We start from the raw sequence: 6,611 nt of genomic DNA, 5'->3' as shown, positions 1-6,611 counted from the left end.
GCTTGTTGAATTGATGCTGAAACTCAGGGCAGCTGCCCTGAAAGGTGGAAGCAGACCCCCTGGGTTCCTGCAGTTTGGGATTCCTCAGAGAGGTCTCCCAGGGCGACTTTTGGCTCATCCCCAAGCCCCCTGGGGCCTCCCCTCAGCAAACAAACCCGTGTAGACAGTGTTTTCAGACTCTTTCATGTGAGTTTGTGTGTTTTTTAAAAGTCAAATCGGTAAAAATCCACAGGGTGAAAAAGTAAAACACTCAAGACAAGGAAACGGCGTACAGCTGTCCCCTGCCCTCCTCGTTGCCCACCGCCCAGATGCAGTTCTCACTGCGGGGCGGCCACGTTCAAATCTCTCAGCTCTCTCTTTTGTGTTCACCCCATCACATGCTTACACTGTGGTGTCTTTGTCTTTTCTGTTTGATGTTTAATGTTCATTGCTGACTGGTAGAAGATGGAGATTTAGCTCTTTCTCAACAACTCCACCCACACCCACATCCACCCGGTGTAGTTATGTCCTCACCCACAATGAAATCAAAATTCACTGTCTATACATCACTATGACTAGGTCCATAGGATTGGACCCACCCCTTTCCTGGGTGGACCAAACATGAACACTTTCCTACCACACAGCTAGAAATGTTGCACAAAATGTGAGAATCCTTTTAAGCAACAAGCTAGATATACCAGGAAGAAAGGGAATAAAATCTCCAGGGGCCAAAAGAGAAGAGAGGAATGAGGACCAGCCTGGTGAACACAGCTGCTTCAAACTGTGAAATTGCTCTGGTCTCCATAGCTTGGGATTTGGGTCAAACATCCCAGGACATGAGATAAGGCCGGGAGCCTGTGTGAGGCAGCTTCTATAAATGAGACCCTTGAAGGAACATATCCACCTACCAGCAAAGAGAGAAGACCTCCAAGTATATTTATTTTAGCCTACACCATGAGTGGTTAAAAAAAATCAAAAAACAAAACAAAACAAAACAAAAAAACCCCAGAGAACTTGTAAAGAAGGGCCTGTCCTCTTTAGGCATGAGACTCAAATGTATGTTATCTGCATAGTCTGTGACCCACAGAGCCCTGAAATTAGCATAAAAACCACCACAGGCTGGCAGTACAGCTGAGAACCTTGCAAACACAAAATCTCTCAGGAAAACACATCCTCAGCCCGGGCACAAAAGATTCCCACAGGTAGAGCCCGCCTGAGAATGAGCTCACAATCTGAAATTGTAAAACTCGAGGACACAATCCACCAGCAGACCCAATAAACAGAAATGAGATCCCTATGAACCTCAGGTAATAGAATTACCAGATAAAAGCTTTAAATGGGCATGTTTAAAATGATTATAGGTGTAAAACAAGAAACGGAACACAGGTACTACTGGAAAAAAAAAAGGCAGATTCAGAAGGAATAAAGCAGAACTTTTAGAAATAGAAAACATAGTGAGTGAAATAAGCATTTCGATGGAGAGGTTAACTGCAGATTAGACACAGGCCACTTAGCACAAGATCAGCTCCAGTCAGCAGCTAGAAGGCACAACTTTCGTTTAGAGATCAATCATGCAGAAGGTAGCACCGGGAGATAAAAAGATGGAAATACCAACAGAAAGTTGAGAATTAAAGGAGAAAACTCACAGGAGTTCTAGATTCAAAAACCACCTTCCATGGAATGCTGTTGGCATCGTTCCCTTGTCTCCTTGCTGGTCATTTGTTGTCTAGCAGCCTGATGCCATCTGATTTAGAATCCCGCCCAACCCCCTGGAAGCTTTCAGGACCACGTCTCCATCCCCATCCCGATGGTGGCCCTTCTCTAGCTGAGCTTTGCATCTTGACTTTGGGCAGGTTTGCTTCCATCCCTGTTTCTGGAACTCCTATCATCAGGATGCTGGGCCTCTGGGAAGGATTCTGACCTTTTCTTGTAAGAGTTTCATTTCTCTCATCACATTGAAAAAATGTTCAATTTCTGTTATCTAAATGTTTACTTACACACACACACACACACACACACCCCCCACACACACGCCTGTTCTGGTTTCCATTTATTTAAAACCTTCTGTTTTGGCCTGAGGTAACTGTAAATTTTTAAGTTTTCTCCTGCTGCATATTTTGTTTTCTCTGATCGTTTTCTCTGCTTGTCGGGCTGGTTGGGGGCAGTGTCTTGCTTTATCTGTCCAGTGAGGGGCACTCTTTGTGTCTAGTGGGCTCACTATTTATCTTCCAGAGATGAATGAATGAGTAACAGGTGTCTGGAAGCCCTGTGTGCAAGGGTGGGGCTTATCAGTGAGCAGACGGCTCTGCGGGATGATGGCGGAGGGGACCCTCACCTGCCAGGGCTGTAGATCGCTTCCTGCCTGGAGGTGCTGGGTGCTGGAGGGGCCGGGAAGGCACAGTTCTCCCCTGAGAGTATGGAGAATAGACCTCGTTTCCTGGCATTGAATTCCTTCCCCCATCCGCCCCCCCAGATAGGCCTGGAGGCACTGGATCCAGGCACATCTGGTTCAAATGTGTCCCATCTCTGATGCAGAGGGGGCAGGGCGGGGAGAGGTCCGGGTCTAAGGGCTCCTGGTATGTTGAGCAGTCCTCGTGTCTGTCTATGCCCTTCAGAGTCTGCTGCCTTCACCCCTGCAGACTGATATTTTTAGTGTCAGATTCAACGCATTTGGTGGGCTTTGTTCCCAGAGGCACAAGGAGAGGCAGAGAGGCAGCGAGACGCCTGCTCTCTGGGAGCTGGCTGGCTGGCTGGTCAGCAGGGCTCTCACTGCTCAGGTCTCTCCCCACAGCCGCCCAGGAAAGACCAAGGGAAAAGGAGGTCCTGGGGCCACACAGGAGGCAGTGGCCGCCCCGGAGAGCAGCCTTCTCCCAAGTGGGGCCGCCTCCCCACCGGCTCCACTCACCATCCCTGCCAGGTGCCACTTCACCTGGGGCTGGTTTTTCCAGTGGCCCAGCCGGCCCAGGCAGTGACTCAGGAAGGAAGGAAGGAAGGAGACATTCTCCTCGTTTGCTTGATGACACCTCCAGGCTCTGTGCCAATCAGCAGCATCCGACTCAGACATGTGTCATTAAAAAAAGTGCATCCTCCCGCCGCACCCTGGACCCCCACTCTCTGGGGCAGCAGCCCTCACACTCGGGGGAGCATCTTTCCGGAGCTACACACGGCTGTTCGCTCATTCTTTTCCCTGCACACAGACGCGTAGCTGTGACACGACCAGCAGGGTGCCTCTGCCCTGAGCCTGCTCGTCTCCTGTTGCATGGTCTTTTCGTCCTCGTCCGGCAGCCAGCTGAACACTTGTCTAAATGTGAGCTTCCCTCTTTCAGCGCAAACACTGTTACTGTAGACAGTGGCACTTGCCGTTGGCCAGGGAGACAACTCACTCCGTGCGTGACGCTTCCTCATCAGGGCCGACAGCAGCTGCCTGGGAGGCTCTGGAATGTTCTTCCCTCTCCCAGCCCACAGAGGCGGTCACCTGAGCAAGGGGACTGCTCCTACCATTATTCGGTGGCTCGTCCCTTTCCCTCAGGTGGGCACTGCCGGAGGTGCAACTTGGCTTAGGAGCATCACACCCCACTCTTCTCAGCAGGGAGTGGGGCTCTGGGCTTCCTCTTCTGGGCAGAGCTCAGGACTAGGGGTGAATTTTCTCCCCCTCCAGACGTGGTGCAGCAGCTTCACAGAGCCTGGGAGCTGGGGTCTTCCCCCACCTCTGATGCTTCTAGTGAGTGGCCCCAAGACTCTCTCTCTGATCCATCTGCTGTGGCTCACAAGCCACTGGGCACGTCTCCACGGCCAGGCTGACGATGGTCCTTCCAGGACACCCCCACCCTTTTCTCAGGGTTCTGAGAAGGGCCTGGGTCAGGGACCCCTCTGTCTGATTCCCGAGAAGATGCCCACCCAACCCAGGTCCACAGGTGGTCCAGCTGCCGTGTGGGCTCTCTGTAGGGGTCCCTACATGACAACGCCTGTGGCTGTCACTCCCCAGCCCCTAGCCCACCTTTTCCAGCAGGAGCCAGAGTCCTTTAGGAAACTACCACCCCATGTTCAGGGGTGAGATGGACCAGCCCCACCCAGTCTGTCGACCAGAACATTCTCGTTCCCTGGTCTTAGGAAGGGGCGCAGCCGGGCAGAGGAGCCACCATATTACGTCTGAGGTGCCAGGAATGATACAATGTACCGCTATCTGAAGCGCCTCCAAGAGAGAAGAGGCTGCCAGCTTCCAGTGTGAGATGCCGTCAACTATTTCAAAGCCGTTAAAATGTTACAGAGGGTCTAAGTTCCTCTGAATGATGTTTAATCTGGGGTTTAGGAAAGGGGAGCTATTAAGGGAAAGAAGCTCTCTGTCTACTGGGATCTTTGAGCCGAGGTGATTTAAGCTTGGAGACGTCAGGGCCGTTTTTTTGCAAGGGGCCTCCCTGCCCAGTAATGAAACCAACATTGGGGGAAAGGTGACATTGTGTGAACGCCTGGATCTAGCCATTCCTGACACTGGCAGCACAAAGCAGCACATTTTTCTTTGCTAGTGGGGCCTAGCACCACTGCGTGGAAGACTGCCCATCCAGTGCCTCTCCTCACTCGACAGTCACCACCAGTGCCACTGTCCCCTGACCACGATGTTGGTGCATGGACGCAACAGGCCTGGAGCTCCAGCAACTGAGAAGGTCGTGCAGGTCCTCGTGTGGTGGATCCTGACCACCCGACCTCACAAGATAATTGTAAAGGAAAGGAGGAAAAGAGGGAGGAAGGAAGGGAGGATAGGGATGGGAGGAAGAGAGACAGAGGGAGGGAGGGAAGGGGGGAGAGGCGGATGCCAAGCGGGGAGGAAAGCTTGTCCAGCGCTAAGAGTCAAAGTTTTCAAGAACCTGGCACCGAAGTGTAAGCTTAGAGGCAAGGACTCTGCCCTGGATGTCAGCTTCTGCAAACGCCCGCTTCCTTCCTGCCGCCTCAACAGGGGCCTTAATCACCCTGCCCGCCATGCCCACCCTTCTGAAGTAAGTCACTAATGCCTAGCACAGGGAAATGCGTCCAGCAAACAGAGGCCCCGGAGAACTGGGATCAGGTCCTGTGACCTGGAAGGAGATGGAGACCCTTGGCTCACACACACTGGGGAGTGGAGCGGTCAAGGGGTAAACCAGTTGTCTGCTAGGGAGCCCTCAGGTGCACAGGCACGTGTGCCAGTGGCTGTCACGGGAGAGCACCAGGAGCCAGCTGGCCACCGCCTCTGTCCAGAGGGGATTTGGGAGGAACCTGCACCAGGCCTACGATGCCCTGAGATCTGTAGGACACGGAGTCGCGAAACCATGGAAACAGGAGGGATGCACCATTCACAGTCAGGTGTCCAACCTCTCTGAGTGTGGCTGCAGGTGTGTCTGTAAGGGTGACGTGGTCACAGTAATCAAGTCAGGAGGCACCTGAGCCCAGGGGACCATGTCTCTGAGGCTGGGCTTGAGACCTCTGCTGGGCGGCCCCCGCCCTGGGTATTCTGGTAACAAGGGAACATTCGGTGCCAAGCTGCCCCTGGTTCTGACCTCCTCCCCCGGCTGCAGTGAGCGGGGTTGTGTGGGCACCTGGATGTCACTGCTGGAGGGCATTGCCTTGCTCCTCCGTCTGCCCCAGCAACCCCTGGAAAAACCACTTCTCTTCCAGAACCTTCCATCTCCACAGCTCAGAGCTATTGAGAAAAGGCTGGCATGCCTCTCTGATGTTGCCCCAGGCCTATCTGGCCATGTCCTAAGGGGCCCTCAGCCCCAGAGCAACAGCAGAGCAAATGAAGTTCAAGTCTCACTTTTGTTTCCTCCCAGGAACAAAGAGGCAATTTTTCCCTAAAGCAGAATGTCTAAGAGAAAAGTTCACACAGTCCTCAAACCAGAAGATGCTCCTGAATCAAAAAGCATGGTATAAGAATCAGAGAAAAAAGGGGGGAAAGCCTGAAGTTCCTGGGAAGTGAAGAAGTAAAAATGTAATGTTCAACTCTCTCAAGACAGGAAGGAAAATGATGAAGGGATGCACTAGAAAATGAAACTTGAGCTGAATGGCAGAGGCTTAGGACATAAAAGTTCCCAGGTCTTGATTCCTGGCAAAAAAGGCTTTTTAAAAGAACCCTCATCCCACAGGCCGGGCAGCCCAGTGGGTGTGCGGCTGGGCACAGGCAGAAAGGAGGCTGCTGGCTCGGGCTGCGTGAAGGGACAGACACTGAGGGGGCAGCCGGAGCAGCGAGATTTGCTCCACACGTGGGGATGGGACATAGGGGCACATACATTGAGGACGATGGGGCCGATCGCATTGTCAGAGGATGCAGACACAATGTGGACAAGCTGGAGTAAGCCCTGGGGTGTTGGACCGTAATTGGAGGGACTAACGTGAAATCATGGTTCTCAGTAAGGCGGAGATACGTGCGTATATATACGTGTAAGTCACACACACACTTTCCCCAGGTCCGTCTCCTGAGGAACTAGAGGCATCGACACTCCAGGAACAATAAGCACATCTAATGCCCAGACCTTGGCTTCTAAACATCATTTTTTCACTAAAGGAAACTGGAGAAAAGGCTGCTTCTGAGGCTGGGGTGAAGGGAGTACAAGATGAGGCTGGACCATCTCATTGTGTCGGAAAAGAAGTGCCCAAAGAAGGAT

Source organism: Camelus ferus, chromosome 1 (genome assembly GCF_009834535.1).
Source record: "Camelus ferus isolate YT-003-E chromosome 1, BCGSAC_Cfer_1.0, whole genome shotgun sequence".
NCBI classification, from domain to species: Eukaryota; Metazoa; Chordata; class Mammalia; order Artiodactyla; family Camelidae; genus Camelus; species Camelus ferus.
This window is presented reverse-complemented; position numbering follows the sequence as displayed.